This window comes from Lycorma delicatula, chromosome 6 (genome assembly GCF_047948215.1).
Source record: "Lycorma delicatula isolate Av1 chromosome 6, ASM4794821v1, whole genome shotgun sequence".
In the NCBI taxonomy this organism is placed as follows: domain Eukaryota; kingdom Metazoa; phylum Arthropoda; class Insecta; order Hemiptera; family Fulgoridae; genus Lycorma; species Lycorma delicatula.
The window spans coordinates 582,501-601,606 of record NC_134460.1 but is presented as its reverse complement, the minus strand read 5'-3'; the positions used below and the strand labels follow the sequence as shown (position 1 = coordinate 601,606).

Genomic DNA, 19,106 nt, shown 5'->3' with positions numbered 1-19,106 from the left:
AATTTCGGTGATATTCACGTCCATTTTGTACGTTGGATATTTCCCGAATTGTTGGAAAACGGCCAAAGTCGTATGTTTACCCAAACCGGGGAAAAGTTTACTTTTCCCACGGAATTATAGGCCAATCTCCCTGTTACCGGTATTGTCTAAGTTGTTCGAGAGGATTTTTCTCGAAAAACTGAGGCGATACATGGAGGGAGAAGTGCGGCCCGAGCAATTTGGGTTCAGGGAGGGTCACTCAACTACTCTCCAACTGGTAAAAATAATAGACGACCTTGTCGGAGGCCTGAACAGGAAACGGGTGACTGCAGCCGTTTTTCTGGATGTGGCCAAGGCCTTTGACAAAGTTTGGCATAGCGGGCTGCTTTATAAGCTAGCGCGATCGGCGATCCCGTACCGCTATGTCAGACTGATGCGGTCATATCTGCTAGACCGACATTTTGTCGTGCGCGTAGGGGAAACGATTTCCTCTACCAGAGAAATAGCCGCTGGGGTTCCCCAAGGAGCAGTACTTTCCCCGTTCTTGTACACTTTGTACGTGAACGATATGCCGCTGTCGGAAGGGGTCAAAACGGCCCTTTACGCAGACGACACGGCATATTTCTACGAATCCGTAAATGTGGATTACGCGGTCCGGAGGCTCCAAAGGTAGCTGGACTTAGTGGAACCGTGGCTCGACATGTGGAGAATCAGGGTCAACGGTGAAAAATCGGTGGCCGTGATGTTCACATGCAAGACACGAAAACCGACCAGAGAGCTGGAAATCTCAGGGGAGAAAATCCCTTTTGAGAAAACAGTTAAGTACCTGGGGGTGGTGTTGGACAGGCGGCTTACCTTCGACGAACATGTCAATTATGCGACCCGGAGGGCTAAGGCCGCCAGAGCCTCGCTATACCCAGTGCTGAACAGTGCCAGCCCGTACCCACTGGCAACTAAGCTGCTCATTTTTCGGCTATACGTACTGCCGATTCTAACATATGCTTACCCGGCATGGGGGGCAGTGTTGAGCTCCTCGCTTCAAAAGAAGATCGAGGCCGTCCAAAACATAGCGTTGCGGACGATCTTTGGAGCTCCGTGGTTCGTCAGGAACGCCACTCTCCGATCTGATGCGAGATTTCAATCCGTGTCCGAGGTGGGGGTGGCGCAGGCGCGCAGACTGTTCGGGAGAGCGGCTGTGTCCGAACACAGTCATCTTCGGGACATCTGCAGAGAGGACCCAACTCCGACAGTTGTAAGGAAGCGGCCTCACGCCGTACTGGACGAACCACCGTGATGGTGCGAAAATCGAACAAACCGAAAATCGACAAACCAGGCTTAGGGGCCTCCATATCGCATGAGCCATAAACGGAATAGTGCGTCAGACGCGTTTCCGGGGTAGCGAGTGAAAAGTTTTCGCGAGTTATATAGTTTGAAGACGTCAAACACGGTAAGTCGCGCATAAAACAAAAACGCGGTCTAAATTTAAAAAAAAAACTTACAGTAAGACAAAATATCCCAGCAATTGCGACTCCTCCGGAAAAGGGGACGCATTGCTCCCTCCTTATAGCTAGTGCCCCGTTGTGGCGTATTCCTGCTAGCCTATTAAAGAGTTAGCACCGAAAGGACTTCAGTGGACGGTCTGAAGGGGAATTACGTCGGAAGGACAGGCTTTATAAGCCTAACCTTCCGAGGTCGGCCCATGAAATGGGTTCGATAACGCTGGTTCAACAACGGATTGGAATGCAATTAAATCCGTCTTAAATTCACTAAAATAATAATAGACAAAACTTGAAAAATTAGATCCGAGATTAAAAAAATAACCCTTTTAAAAACAAGCCCGATTAGAATGATCCAGCAGCAAGGGACTCTGTCCAGGTTCTGCGATAAAGTAGGGAGTAATAGACTCCTGCCAACTTTGCATTCCATTCCATTCCAAAGAAATTAAATCGGCATGTGTGCTTTGCTTTTATTAGTTTAATCGGTTTACAACCTCACCCCATAGGGGAAGACAACCACCTTGTGACGATCCAGATCGCCACACCACCCCCTCCATTCCAAGCCCTGATTGGCTTTACCAGAGAGGTCATCTTTGTCTGATTTTGATCCTGCCTGATCTTGATTGCGCCTGATCTTGACCCCACCACCCTGCTTATTTTGACCCCACATGATTTTAAACATACCGCCCCGCTAGATCTTGACCCTGCCTGATCTTTAACCTCGTCAACCTGCTTATTTTGACCCCAGACTGACCTTGACCCTGACTGACCCTTCCTGATCTTGACCCCGCGCCTAATCTTAACCTATACAACCCCGCCTGATCAAATCTCACCACCCTGTCTGATCTTGACCCCGACCTAATCTTAACTTCTTCCACCCCGCTCATTTTGAACCCCCCCTTCTTATAACCTCGCCGTCCCACTGATCTAACCTGCCTATCTAGCCTCGCCATCCCGCTTGATCTTGACTCCAACATATTTTGCTGTAAGGTAGTGATGCAGTTGAATCTGATGATCGAATTCTGAAAAAAGAATAATAAAAACTATATATATATATATACGAGACACACATACATATAATACATTGTAACATTTAAGCTCTATGATTGGCAATGTTATATCAAATAAAGTTAGCTATCAAATAAGACATTAGAGAAGATAGTTTTTATTTTTGGAACGATTAGAAAGTTCTAGTAAGTTTTGTTTTACAATGTATTTGAATATCAATATTATTTTGGTAAGGTTTAGTTTAGCATACTTTTGAAAAAATACTGAAATAGGAAAAAGAGCAAAAATTAAAGTGACTGACCTTGACCCTGATTGACCCTTCCTGATCTTGACCCCGCGCCTAATCTTATCCTATACACCCCGCCTGATCTAATCTCGCCATCCTGTCTGATCTTGACCCTGACCTAATCTTAACCTCTTCCACCCCACTTATTTTGACCCCCTTATTTTAACCTCGCCATCCCCCTGATCTAACCTCGCCATCCCGCTTGATTTCGACTCCACCATATTTTGCTGTAAGGTAGTGATGCAGTTGAATCTGATCAAATTCTGAAAAAAGAATAATAAAAACTATATATAATATATACACATACACAAGACACACACGCACACATAAGACACACACACACACACAGAGTGTGTGTGTGTATGTGAGAGCAAGAACATATAATATATTGAAACATTTAAGCTCTATGATTGGTAATGTTATATTAAATAAAGTTAGCTATCAAGTAAAATATTAGAGAATATAGTTTTTATTTTTGAAACAATTTGAAAGTTCTAGTAAGTTTTGTTTTACAATGTATTTGAATATCAATATTATTTTGGTAAGGTTTAGTTTAGCATACTTTTGAAAAAATATTGCAATAGGACAAAGAACAAAGTCTGGTTAAAAATTAAAGTGACAGCTAAAGAAGAAGGCATTATGAACAGAAAGTCTGAGCCATGAATTTCAAAAAAAAAAAGTATTTACAGAAGCCAATCATTATTTGCACAGAATTATGTCATCATTAAATTCTAAGATTAATTTTATATTAAGAATGGGTTTTTTAATTACTCTCACAAAAGTTTCTATACCAACATATGTGCACACGGGCCACGAGTTCATGTTATTAAATAATTTAATAATTTGTATTATACTTGGTGAACAAAAAAAAAATATTGGGGTTTTAATTTATTATAATATTACTTCTATGACATGTACAATGCTCCTCATTAGCATAACTCTGCCTGGGATCAATTGAACGACACTTCCCCAACTACTGGATTGGTCAGCATGGACCCAATTAACAAAACAAAATTTAATAACAGGTTACAACATTTTACTGTTTTAAAACGAAACACTACACAATGTATACGCAATAAATCTATTTGAAGCTAAGGAATAAAAAATAAAAATACTGAAAATGACAAAAGCATTATAGAAATCTTTCTCGAGCGAGTGATGGTGAATTTTACATTTTTTTTGTTAATAAAAAACACTGCGATAAATTTTTTTTCAACTACATTCATATAGTTTTTGGGGTGAAAAGAAACAAACACCATTCATATTACCAAAGTCAGTATATCACAATCTAAAGCTACTACTGAAGTCATATCAATAAACTCCAAAAGAAAAACATCTTAGCATAAGACATAGCTCTTATGTCATAGGAGAATAGGAAGTGTTTGATTTAATATATATATATATATATATATATATATATATATAATATATATATATATATATATATATATATATATATATAATATATATATATATTATCAATCACACATTCACAACAAATTCTCACCATCAAATTCACGGGTTTAATAGTTCAAGATAACTTGAACAAATATTCAACTTAACATTATCACTGAGTAGTTTACACTAAATGAAGATTTTTGTTAAAATGCATCCACTGGTTGAGATGGGTAAAATAATGTGATAAATGTTTGTACGAATGGAGCTAGAGTGGGGAGGTCTTTTATTGACTGCACATTTGAGTATTGCCAGTCTGTGTCGTGCATTAGCTTTTGAACAAGGTTTTCTAATCGTATGTTGTTGTTTGTTAAAATGCGGTTAACTGTTGAAGAAAGTGTATTTGTGATAGAAACTTAAATAATGTGTTATTCAGAAGGTAGTTAAAAAATTTTATGAAAAAGATTCGGTGTAAAAAGAAACTGCCCGACACAGGTCAGTTTTAATGATGCAGGTAATATGTAACATTAAAGCGGCAGTTACAAGATCTCATAAACATTTGTGGATACTAAGCCAAGAAAAGAACATTTTACTTGGTTCAGCGCACACTGCAGCGAGGAGAATGATAAATGTTATTCATATCGAATGCAGGTTTTCCACGAGTTAATGCTGATTTTGCTAAAAGGGTACACATTGCTGTGAATAGTAACTTGATTAGAGGTAACATTAACATTTTAAATAAAATGTTTTTCACAGATGAAGCACGGTTTCACCTTGGCGAGTATGTTAACAATCGGGGTGAAAACCCGCACATTTTCTTTAAATCTTTCCTATACCCGCAAATAATAAGCATATGTGTGTGGTTTCAAGGTAGCAAATTATAAACCCTCGTTTTTTTTAATGGATCTGCAGTCTACCTAGAAATTATCCAAAATTTCATCGTCTTACTCTAAGCGGATGGGCATTATTGCTGGTCATACAGTTCTCTACTCTATATTAAGAGTGAGATTCTTTAAGATTTTTTTGGTGGGAGAATCATTTTTAAAAGGTTATGGGCACCAAGATTCCCTGATATTGACTAATCCAAACTTCTTTCTGTGGAGTTAATCAAAATAAATTGTTTATAGGAGCAATTCACACACCTTGCAGGAATTCAAGATAAGCATTACCAATGTCATCAGAAAATACACAGGGTACAGCCAAAAACATGGTCAAATGTGCTTAACAAGTCCAAAGAAATGAGTGGATGGATATCATTTTCAACACCTTCTGTAAATTATGGCACCCTCTTTTATGTTTAATACTCTGCACATATAAATCCATTCTTTAACATGATCTGCAGAAAGTATGGAAAAATGAATAAAATAAACTAATTGTAGCGTATCCCAGATTCTTCCTATAACTTCTGCCCCGATCTTAGTGACTAACAATATAACTAAATTTTATTTTTATTACATGAAAAATTGGTTCCTGTTGCTGCTGTTGTCGTTGCTGTCTTCGTCATCATCGACGTGGTCATAGTTGCTATTGTTGTCAAACTGTATCTATTGAAATTTATTTAGTGATTTTTGCATTTTATTCATCTGCTGAGATTGTGAAGAATTTTCAGCACTTATTATTGGAAATTTATCAATATTTGGAAGCCAATACAGCTGTTGTTTTTTTTTTGGATAAAGTGGGAAATTCCTTGACTTTTGGAGCGACTATAGGTATTTTTCCAGATGTAAACATTATAGATAAATTCACTGGTTTTGATGGTTTGAATGTTTTCAGTGGCTTCAATGGCCTCTGTGGTTGCAATGGTGGCTTCAATGGTTGCAATGGCCTCTGTGGTTGCAATGGCGGCTTCAATGGCCTCTGTGGTTGCAATGGCGGCCTCAATGGTTTCATTGGTTTTATTGGTTTAAATGTATTTTTTGGTAGTAATATTGATCTGTCATATTTTTTAATGTTCACTACTTGAAATGACAATGGCTGTAAAGCCCTTGAATGACATATCAGTAAAGTACTTTTACTACACAAACCACCACCTTTAGCACGTGGTCCGTTCGCACATGATTTTGAAGAAAGCCCTTGTGATTGTTGTACAGTTATCGATGAAGTTAATGGCCCTTTATTAGATGACCTATTTGCCACCGGAACAGGAGCTGCATGATAAAACGTGCTCACATTGAATACTTACAAAAAACTTAAAGAGTTACCTTTCATTTTACCCGTGATTTATTATTGTAAGTTAAGATTAGATATATTAAGTAGCTTTAAAACCCTGTTAATCTTTTTTCCACTCTGTATTACAGCCAGCATCCTAAAATTTCAGTGTAAGTAAGTAGGCTCTTATACATTTTCTAATCTGTACTGACTCTTTAAACTTGCTTATGTTATATTGCCAGTCCTGATATCCTTTTACTCAAAATGTATTGTTTGAAATTACTGTACTAAAATATTCCTCTTCTTCATTTTAGTTGTAAAAGTATAATAATGCTGTTGACTTCTATCAAACTTGAATTTAATTCGGTTATAAAATTTAATATTTTATCAAAATCTGCTGAAATCCAGCAAGTATAATTTATATGATTCCATGTACTTGTTGCCCATAAGAAAAGTAGATCAGCAATACTAGCTGAATCAACTACACATAGCATTTCTGACCTTCTGTTTATATGAACTTTCTTCTTTACTTTCACCATTTACTTTTTTCTTCATATTTAGCTGAAAGTTTGTTTCATTCTTTGTAAATCCTTCAGTACTTCTGTAATCTGTATTTGTGTGTGTGCCACACACACAAATACAGGATATATATATATGTCCGAAGTAGGAGTTATGAAGAATGTAAACAAACTTACAGGACATGTTGCAACAATTTCTACTAGTAAAAATAAAGAGGAAAGCTCATACAAACAGAGGATCAGAAATGCTTTATAGTTGAGCATCGGCTTGCGAATAATTTCCCCCTGATTTGGCTTCTTCAGTAAAATTAAATCGGTCTGCAATTCTTGGTACCCTAATTATAGAATCAATTTGGTGGATTTAAATAAATTCCAATCTGAAAAATTGAAAAAAAAATAAGCTCCAGTAATTTTAGTAATTTTCCAGCTTTAGTAATTTTCATAAAATTTCAGGTTAAATATAAAAGATTGGAGTCAAAAAACACTTACGTTTAGTGTAAAATAACCCTTTCAAATGGGTGATAAACACACATTCAGCTTTAAAACAAGACTTGTAGAGAATTTGATTTTGAGTAAATTATATGAATGAAGTCCACAGAAACTATAACCCAATCTTTTGTCTTTTACCCCAGAGCGCTTTTACATGTGCTATATTTGACGCCCATAAATTACTACCATTTCTCAAACCTGAAAAATTTAAATGCCGGTCATCGATTCAATTCAAAGATGAGGTGAAAGAGTCATCTTTGAAAAGCCTCTCTTTTTTAGCTAATGAATAAAAAGAATATGTTAAGCGGCAAACTTTTATAAATGGTCATCTTTTATTATCATATAAATCTGATTTTGGAAACTGTTAACAAAATCCCATTTAGTTAAGTTGCTTTCCCCATGATAGTAATGGTTGGTGCTCATAAAACAGCAAGTTTCTCTCATCAATAGACCGAAGTTTTATTTGCAGAGCAAAATATCAAATGTATTTCATTTGATATGAATTGCAATTTACATTCAATGAAGAAAGCGGTTGAAAATTTCAATTTTCATTATTTCAAATAAACCTGACTTCGGTTTGTTGTTTAACTATTTACAGGTTATGCATTTTCATCGAACCAGATGTATGGGAAATTTAATCATTTGATGTCATCAAAGATTTTTCAATTTAGATTATGTACAGCAAACATGAGGTTGATGGTTACATTTGATTTTCTATGACCTCCTTTAGTACCCCACATTTCATACATCTCTATCCTTTTCCGTACAGTTTTACCTGTTCATGTGTTTTACTGCCATAAGTATTACAATCTACATTAATTGTTTCAAGCATTTGCTTCTAATTCTAAAATCTGTATTTGATAGCAGATTTTTTTTTATCTATCTTCCTTTTTAAGTCTACATTAAGGAATGAATTCTTTGCAATTTTACCTCCTAAATTACAAAAACACTTCCATTTCTGTTAATAGAATATTCTCCTGTCTAAATATTTAATTCCTTATTAACTTTCTACAGAAATAGAATTCATTCTTTTTTCTTAATTTCATTTACGGTAGTTAAATATTATTTTATATATTATGTGATTTAATCAATAACTCAAAAATAAAACTACATAGAAATATAATTATATAACATACTATCTGTTTAAGCTACAGTATAACTTAACTTATAAGGCTATCACTATCAGAAAATAATTTATCTGGATAAATATATTTCTAAACCCATCCTCAGAATTTAATAAAAACAACGATTAAAGAAAATCTTTTCCGATCAGGTCGCTTCCCAAATTTTAAGCAAACAACATTTATGTACAAACATAAACTTGGTGTAATAGTAAATATATACATATGTATTTATTATATTTTAATAATAATAATAATAATAATATATACATATACTACACAAATTAAGAGGTAAAAATATTTTTAAAATTCTCATTTTTTTTTTTTTTTTTTGTCTTCAGTCATTTGACTGGTTTGATGCAGCTCTCCAAGATTCCCTATCTAGTGCTAGTCGTTTCATTTCAGTATACCCTCTACATCCTACATCCCTAACAATTTGTTTTACATATTCCAAACGTGGCCTGCCTACACAATTTTTCCCTTCTACCTGTCCTTCCAAAATTAAAGCGACTATTCCAGGATGCCTTAGTATGTGGCCTATAAGTCTGTCTCTTCTTTTAACTATATTTTTCCAAATGCTTCTTTCTTCATCTATTTGCCGCAATACCTCCTCATTTGTCACTTTATCCACCCATCTGATTTTTAACATTCTCCTATAGCACCACATTTCAAAAGCTTCTAACCTTTTCTTCTCAGATACTCCGATCGTCCAAGTTTCACTTCCATATAAAGCGACACTCCAAACATACACTTTCAAAAATCTTTTCCTGACATTTAAATTAATTTTTGATGTAAACAACTTATATTTCTTACTGAAGGCTCGTTTAGCTTGTGCTATTCGGCATTTTATATCGCTCCTGCTTCGTCCATCTTTAGTAATTCTACTTCCCAAATAACAAAATTCTTCTACCTCCATAATCTTTTCTCCTCCTATTTTCACATTCAGCGGTCCATCTTTGTTATTTCTACTACATTTCATTACTTTTGTTTTGTTCTTGTTTATTTTCATGCGATAGTTCTTGCGTAGGACTTCATCTATGCCATTCATTGTTTCTTCTAAATCCTTTTTATTCTCGGCTAGAATTACTATATCATCAGCAAATCGTAGCATCTTTATCTTTTCACCTTGTACTGTTACTCCGAATCTAAATTGTTCTTTAACATCATTAACTGCTAGTTCCATGTAAAGATTAAAAAGTAACGGAGATAAAGAACATCCTTGTCGGACTCCCTTTCTTATTATGGCTTCTTTCTTATGTTCTTCAATTGCTACTGTTGCTGTTTGGTTCATGTACATGTTAGCAATTGTTCTTCTATCTCTGTATTTGAACCCTAATTTTTTTAAAATGCTGAACATTTTATTCCAGTCTACGTTATCGAATGCCTTTTCTAGGTCTATAAACGCCAAGTATGTTGGTTTGTTTTTCTTTAATCTTCCCTCTACTATTAATCTGAGGCCTAAAATTGCTTCCCTTGTCCCTATACTTTTCCTGAAACCAAATTGGTCTTCTCCTAACACTTCCTCCACTCTCCTCTCAATTCTTCTGTATAGAATTCTAGTTAAGATTTTTGATGCATGACTAGTTAAACTAATTGTTCTGTATTCTTCACATTTATCTGCCCCTGATTTCTTTGGTATCATTACTATAACACTTTTTTTGAAGTCTGACGAAAATTCTCACAGGAAATCAATATTCCTCTGATCACCAGTAGTTTTCCTTTTTCAATTATGTTAATAACCCTGCTTCTATTACATTTACCTAATCGTGAGCTCTAAACAATGATACTTTATGCATATTCAAATTTTTTTTTGTAATACAGTTACAAATGATGATATTTTGGTTTGAAAAATTACAAGAATCAATAAATATAAACTGAATTCTGCTTTCACAGCTCACATACGAACATGTGTTGTTGATGAAAGAAGTTAAAAATAGAGTTGGTGGAAGGGGATGGACATTCCCCTCGCCATCGCATCTATGTCTCTCTGGTTAGCAATACCTATCCCAGGAAAAGGTCAAAATGTCATAGCACAAGACACTACCATTAAATTTCTCACAAATTAGAGCATAAAAACCTGTAAAATCTTGACTAGACTGCATATGCATTTTGGGGATATGACATTATCATATACCCAAGTCTATAACCGGACCAGGAAATAAGTCAAATAGCCAGATGTAGAAAAAGAGTCACAATATTTAAGACAAGTGTATTAGATGGCAACAATCTTGATCAATCTGTGACCTCACTGAAGACAATAAGCACCTTATGGTTGATGAAATTTTTTTGGAAATGGCTACAGTCAAAAAAGTACCCGTTCTATTACTACAAAGCATGTAGGGTCTGCAGACTTTGCAAGCTGGGTTTCAAGATTTTCGACCCAAAATCATAAACAGGCCTGACAGAAAATTTGCTAAAGGCTCTTGAATCGATTTTGACAAAGGGAAATAAGTAATTGCAGAATGAAAATTTTTATAATCATGAAATTATGTAAACTACAAATCAAATTCATTACTTCTTTAAGTACTGACGATTTGAACTGAAACAGAAGAAATAAAAAAAAAATGTTATTCATTGTGATGTCATGCATCACAGATATATCTGAATTTTGTATTCCAGCAAGTGGAAAATAAGAAAACCATTCCTTTGTCCAGGGACTACCGTTTTCTTATTTGGGGAATGCTTATAAGATCAAACTAACAGGCTGAAGTAACTGCAAGTAAAACCAGGCTTTAAATCCTTCTTAACAACATATATGTTGTAAATTTGTATTGCAGTAAAGTCATACACTAACAGTAAATAAAAGTGATCTTCAAAAGAGTTAGCATCCACTTTTGATCTGCTGAGAAAGTTCTGTAAAATTCTTCTAAAACAAATAGTGAGAGGTTATATGATTCCTCCTGGATCAGTCTAGGTTCAAATTTTCATTCGAAAGTGAAAAAAAATTAAAATTACTCCAACCTTGTTATTTTATGTCTAAGAAAAGATGTTTTCAGAAATTCATTTTAGATATAAAAAATTTCAATTGTGATACATGTAAGCAACAAGTGCAACAGGGATCAGTCAGAGTTACTATGTCTGAAAGTAATGATGTTCTCAGATATAGTTATTGCAGAATAATAATGTTCCTCATTATTGCCAACAGTTAACAGAATGATGGCTTTAATTTTCACTTTTTCTAATAAACCTATCAGAAAATGTTTCTTGTTTTTGAGAATGGCTGTGTTAATTTTTTGAAATACAATATTAACACTCAGAGTACAAAGCTCGGGTCCACATGATCCCAGAAATCACAATTATTATTTTTTTCAATTATTCATTTTCAAAAGTTTTTAACCTTTTAGGTATTTTACAATTAAACATTAAGAACAGGATTCAATCACAATTGGCAAAAAGTATGTCATATTTTTTGTAATAAACAGTTTGAAGAGAAAGATTTCTTACCTGGGTCACGAAGGATCCAGGTCAGTAAAGTTTCTTTCTTTTACCTGTTTAGCCTCCGGGAATTATCATTCAGGTATTACTTCAGAGGATGATATGTATGAGTGTGTAAATCAAGTGTAGTCTTGTACAGTCTCAGTTCGACGACCATTCCTGAGATGTGTGGTTAATTGAAACCCAACCGTTGAAGAAAACCGTTATCCACGATCCAGTATTCAAATCCGTATAAAAGTAACTGCCTTTACTAGGACTTGAACGCTAGAACTCTCAACTTTCATATCAGCTGATTTGGGAAGACACGTTTTCACTACTAGATCAACCAGGGGGGTTAGTTAACCTATAGAAATCTAGGTTCTTCTAGGATAATAGGCAAATAAATTTGATTTTAGGTTATGAAGTTACCTAACTTAGTTTGTTTTTAGGTTATCGGTTAACAGTTACTAGTGAGCATTTGTAGTGTCAACAGTACCAAATCTAAAATGAGTGAATTCAAAATATTTTGAAATATACAAGACAAAGTAATAACTACAATACGAAGTAATTTACAATACAAAGTATACTTTAACAAAGTAGCAATTCGGAAGTGATTATCATCGTTCGAAGTACCTTAAAGATTTAGGAATTAAACTATCAGAAGCAGCAATAAACCAAAGAGCCCAAGAAATTAAAAACACTGGAGGCAAAAATTACAGAAATCACATAATTCAAGCGATTGAAATGACAGGAAGAGAAATAACAATGAAAAATCTGATCACTTCCTTGTACGCCTATTAAATTACATTACACTTAATGAAAAGTACATAAAATTTTAATTCATTAAAAACTTATATTTTTTCTTTTTTTTGTTGTTATTGAATCATTATTCATCGTAAAGATTTTTTTTAGCGGTTAATAAATAAATATATGTAAATTAAAAAAAAGAAGTTAAAAATAAAAGGAGATGAAGTCTGATTCAAACCGATGTGCCTTCCCTAAGATCCAATATTTCATTAATTAAAATTTTATTTGGCTATAACTATAGGACCAGTGAAAAGTACCACTTATAACATATTGTTGAAAAGCTCTGAATGTGGACTTATTACTGCGGTTGAGAAAAAGACCAAAATCCAATTTTTTTTGGATTTGGGCTTTTTTTGACACTTTTGGTTCTGTCGATTGCAATCAAAAGGGGAGGTGTGCACAACTAGATGTTACAGCAGTCTCAAATCAAACATTTCACCATCCTACGGCTAATCATTTTTGAGTTATGCGAGATGTATACGTAAGTATGTACAGATGCCATACCAAAACTAGTCAAACTGGATTTAGGGATGGTCAAAATGGATATTTCTGTTAAAATCTGGAAACCGAAATTTTTCACGATCATAATACTTTACCTTGTAAAAGGAAGTAATAAAAAAACAATGGATTGTGGATCACACAAATTTTCAATTTACTTGAAAATGAATTCCAAAAAATGGATTTACTACCAATAGGCAAAATAAAAATATCTTGAACTATAACTTCAAAATAAAACAAATTAAAACCCACAAAAACTGATAATAATATACCTATTGAAAAACTTATTCTTGTACAAGCGAAGTGCAAGACACAACCGTAGAAAATGCCAGTAGCCATTTAGAACAATGAAATGCTGCCTATCCTTTGTTAAATACTAAGTACACATTGAAATTAATTATATTTTATCAGAATTTATACATAATGCTTAGTATAGGACTTGGAAGCCAGGTTTAAACAACACATACAGACCTTAGATTTAGACCTCCTACTTATCATGTTTCGCTCATTGTAATTAAAGAGGAGGGTAATTAAGGTTATTCATTTCATCTCAGGTGATGAACTGAAGAATGGAATGAGGTTGTGGATCAAGGAAAGCCTACCAGAATCCTTCATTGACAGAATGAAAAAACTGGTTCACCGGTCAGATGAAATGTGTTTCTGTAAATTGTGACTTCATGGAAAAAAAATCTAATTTTTTGAAGCAAAATAAAATGTACTATTATGCCATATTTGATTTATTTGCGATTTATGAGCGACTGTGTATTACATCTCTCATATCACGTAATTTCAATTTTATATATAGTTGTATCCACAACTCTATCAAATCATTGATGATAAGATTATATACAAAATCGATTTTTCATAATTATCAATTTAGGAATAAAATACTGCACGAATAGATTTACATATTTTCTCAATAATATAATATTATACAAATTATTATGACTAGATCATAGATAATAATTATTTTTATAATTCAAATAATATAATATTATACTAATTTAATACACTGTTTAAACATGATTACAATGTATAATATATACCCTTGGAAATAATCTAAGCTAGTATACATAATGCTACAATTTTAAATTTAGATACTTTAATAAATTTTTTCTTACTTTGTCTGGAAGAAATATCTCTAAGAGTAATTTTATCCGTGATTATCCACAAAATTTGTATTTGTTAATGAAATTTGTGTTAGGAGAAGACCAATTTGGTTTCAGGAAAAGTATAGGGACAAGGGAAGCAATTTTAGGCCTCAGATTAATAGTAGAAGGAAGATTAAAGAAAAACAAACCAACATACTTGGCGTTTATAGACCTAGAAAAGGCATTCGATAAGGAAGGATAACGAAGACTGGAATAAAATGTTCAGCATTTTAAAAAAATTAGGGTTCAAATACAGAGATAGAAGAACAATTGCTAACATGTACAGGAACCAAACAGCAACAGTAGCAATTGAAGAACATAAGAAAGAAGCCCTAATAAGAAAGGGAGTCCGACAAGGATGTTCTCTATCTCCGTTACTTTTTAGTCTTTACATGGAACTAGCAGTTAATGATGTTAAAGAACAATTTAGATTCGGAGTAACAGTACAAGGTGAAAAGATAAAGATGCTACGATTTGCTGATGATATAGTAATTCTAGCCGAGAATAAAAAGGATTTAGAAGAAACAATTAACGGCATAGATGAAGTCCTACGCAAGAACTATCGCATGAAAATAAACAAGAACAAAACAAAAGTAATGAAATGTAGTAGAAATATCAAAGATGGACCACTGAATGTGAAAATAGGAGGAGAAAAGATTATGGAGGTAGAAGAATTTTGTTATTTGGGAAGTAGAATTACTAAAGATGGACGAAGCAGGAGCGATATAAAATGCTGAATAGCACAAGCTAAACGAGCCTTCAGTAAGAAATATAAGTTGTTTACATCAAAAATTAATTTAAATTTTAGGAAAAGATTTTTGAAAGTGTATGTTTGGAGTGTCGCTTTATATGGAAGTGAAACTTGGACGATCGGAGTATCTGAGAAGAAAAGGTTAGAAGCTTTTGAAATGTGGTGCTATAGGAGAATGTTAAAAATCAGATGGGTGGATAAAGTGACAAATGAGGAGGTATTGCGGCAAATAGATGAAGAAAGAAGCATTTGGAAAAATATAGTTAAAAGAAGAGACAGACTTATAGGCCACATACTAAGGCATCCTGGAATAGTCGCTTTAATTTTGGAAGGACAGGTAGAAGGGAAAAATTGTGTAGGCAGGCCACGTTTGGAATATGTAAAACAAATTGTTAGGGATGTAGGATGTAGAGGGTATACTGAAATGAAACGACTAGCACTAGATAGGGAATCTTGGAGAGCTGCATCAAACCAGTCAAATGACTGAAGACAAAAAAAAAAAAAAAAAAAATGAAATTTGTAAATTATAAAATTTTTAAATATACGTATGACTGTGTCAATGTCTAAATTATGAATGAATACAATAAAATCTAAAATGTTGTGTCTAGCAACAGTTCAATAATCTCATTTAATTATCTGTTTTATTATTTTTCAGAAACATTTTTATAACGTATATAATGCAGCATCTTTTGCGACCAAACATCCGTTTCTTCACTCCTACTAAATCATTTTCTCTCTCATTTCGGAAGTCTTGGACATCATCTGTATGGTCTCTAGTTTAACACCTTTTCTCCTACTTTAATATACCGGCACATTCTACGATGTGAATGTTTTTGGATTTCATTTTCTCCATATCAATTTCAAACTTATTAATTAGGTTATAAATATGTCAAACATCCATCTCCTTTACCCTCTACCTATCATACTGATTCCTACAACTCCTTTAAGTATATGTTTTCATTTTGTTATAGATGTATTTTGGTTAAGTGTATTTGTAGCTAACGAGTAGCACTCTTGACATTTTAAATTCAGTATTTTAATTCTTCTTTACTCTTTCCTGTGTTAAAAATTGTCTAATTCTGACATCGATTAACACATTATAGCGGTATTTTTTAACGCATGTAATTTTCATGCGTTACAAGTTCCCATTATCCAGTGTTCACGTTTCCACTGATGTGTGTTACAGAAACAATTATCTTGTAAAGTTTTGCCTCTTCTAACGATATCTGTCATTTATAGAAATATAAATACATGTAAAGGTCATAATTAACCGGTTCTGCATCCAATATGTTAACCTAAGATCCATCCTCCTTAATCAACAAATCCCTGTTCCATTGATGATGAAATATTCCATTTTTTTTTGTGCTGATCATAACTTTCTTAAGATTATAATTTACTTTGTCCTCATACTTAACAAAATGCATTGTTTATAATTGGTCATCACCCACCTTTATTTACTTCAACATTCTTTTACCACTTCACATAAGGTACGGTTACCTTACCTTATGGTTAACATTATGTTAATGGTTAACATTACTATGGTAAACCCTGATGACAATGACAAACCAATCTTTTTGAAGCCAGTATATATCATTTATAAATGTTTTCAGAGCGTTTACTTAAATAACACTGATATTATGGTTTCTAATAAATTTCCTACATTTAGTATAGAGTTACTGTAAAGCTAGTTACGTCAATTAACACTTAAGTAGGACTGGTTGTGGTTTAAATTTAAGAATCTTGCTATATTCATCCAGAATACCTTTCATATTATCGCCGAATGATTTTGAAGGCACATGGCACCTTAGAATGTCATGGTCGCCCTGAAAAGAGCTCTTCAGATTTTTGGAGTGGTGGCCCTAAAAAGGACCGTTAGTGTATGTTTGGTGGGGTAGCCCTGAAAAGGGCTGTCAGGTCTGTAAGCAGGTCTTCGATGAAGTCGGCTCTGCCTGGCAGGAGGTAGTAAGGGAATCTGTGGTGATGATCCCCAGAGCCCTGCATAATCAGTTGCTGTGCCATTTGGCTTTTATATAATCGCCTATGAGTGGTGGGAGGGTAAATTATTTTCAATACAGATAAATTATGTAAAACACAAATAAAATACTAAAAATATGTTTTTTTTGGATTTTTTTTGTAAAGTAATAGGTGATTTCTGATGTATTTTTGGCCATAGACTTAAAAAATTTTGGCTGTAGCCCAGATGTTTGGGTATTGCATCGGGCTATTGTAATATCTAATATATAAAAAAAGAATTTTAAACAAATGTACTATATTGTATCACTTTCAATGTATTTGCTTTGATAGGCTGGAAGGAAACAGTAAGTTATCTAGACACTCACCAGATAACCGATTATGAAAATTTAACTACATTATCTTTTCGCTAAGTCGTTAGTAATAGATTTAATAGCCTATTCAAATTTTGTATAGGTCTATTATTATTGTTAAGCCATATAGAATAATTTAATTTTAAATTATTCTATATAAAAGGAAAGACTAACTTTCCATTGTTATTTTTATTTCTTGTGCATTTTGTTATTACAGGAAGTGTAGTTATAAGAAGTGCTAGTCTAAGTTTTAATTTTTAATTTTAATTTTTAAAAAAAAATTTTTGGTTTTATTTTTTCTTTCATGGAAGGAAAAATAAGGCCTCCTCCACCCCGTTCTCCCACCCCGGAACTGCACGACGGTGGAGAGGAAAGCGGGTCTGGCGCTAGGAAGCGCCAGAAACGCCGGGACTCCGCGCCTCCTATGGAGACGGAGCCCGTAGCGGGCTGCAGCAAGGCTGCAGCAGCCGCCAACCCGCAGGCTGATGATGGGGCCCCATCACAGCCTGCTACCGTCAGGCGGGAGAAAATCCCGCCGATAATGCTGGACTGCCCGAAGGAGTGGCCAGCATTAGCGCGTGACATAAAGTCAAGGATCGGGGGGCGCCTGGTTGCCAAGAGCACCGGGCTTTCAATCAGGCTGCAGCTGGGCAGCGAGGCGGATTACCGGGCGGTGCAGAGTTTCCTGCACTCCAAGGGAATCGCCTTCCACTCCTTTCAGCTCCCGAAGGACAGGGAGCTGAAGGTGGTTATACGGGGGATCCCCTATGGGGCTGCCCCGGAGGAAGTAACCAAGGGAGGAACTGACCTCCCTTGGCTATGAGGTTGTTTCGGTTAAGAAGCTCCTCACAAGGGACGGACGGGAAACCCTGACCTGCCTTGTGGCCCTTAAGAGGACCCCTTCGGCCCGTACCATTTACGACCTTGGCAGTATATTTTACTGCAAGGTCGCAGTGACTGCGTTTGTGTCACGAGAGGGGCCACCCCAGTGCCACAGATGCCAGAAATTTGGGCACTCTTCGAATTATTGCCAGAGGGCCCAGCAATGCGTGAAGTGTGGTGGAAACCACGACACTTCTGCCTGCGTCAAGCCGCGTGAGGAACCAGCCTCATGCGTCAACTGTAAGGGGCCACATCCGGCCAATTACAGGGGCTGCCCCTATTATAAGGAGCAGACAAATAAAGTCAAGGGACTTAAAAAGCCCGCGACTTTAGACGGCCGCAGCTGGGCCCGTGTTGTCGGTGGGGGAATATCAGCCCCCAAACCGGAGGTGCCGGCACCTGTGGCCAAGGCGGTCGTGAAAAAAGGGGAGGTACCCTCCCCAACACCCGCCAAGCCAAAACCGGCGGCGACCACCAAGAAGGTGGTAAAACAAAAGGCGGCGACAAAGCCGGCCCCGGCGAAGAAGGCCAAGCCTTCCTCGACGGGAAAAACAAAGCCTGCTCCGGCTGGGAAGGCCAAGCAGGCTGTTAAAAACACCGCGGCCCCTGTGGCCCCGCGCCCCACCAAAAGGGCGGCCGCGCCAAAAGGCACCTCCAGCGGCAATCCGAAACCGGCTACCCCGTTGGAGACCACTGGCATGGACTTCCTGTCGCAGATGGCAGTGAAGGATATCCTGCCAGATATCATGATGGTTTTGCCACGCCTGCTCCAGGCAAAATCTCTCAAGGACTGTATTCAGTCCTTAATAGAGTGCCTCATGGCTGTACTGTCCAGGTAT

The 19,106-nt window shown here is 35.7% G+C and overlaps 1 protein-coding gene across 7 annotated transcripts in view; it reads right to left on the bottom strand.

Moving 5' to 3' along the window:
- Positions 1-19,106, bottom strand: part of LOC142326621 (uncharacterized) — a 74,617-nt gene that overhangs the window by 15,096 nt on the left and 40,415 nt on the right. For 2 of the 7 annotated variants that reach the window (XR_012756809.1, XR_012756813.1), the window contains exon 4: positions 2,959-3,032. The exons of the other annotated variants lie outside the window; for them this stretch is intronic. The gene's annotated coding sequence lies outside the window, so the exon portion shown is untranslated. The remainder of the gene's footprint in view (positions 1-2,958; positions 3,033-19,106) is intronic. 7 annotated transcript variants of the gene reach the window in all.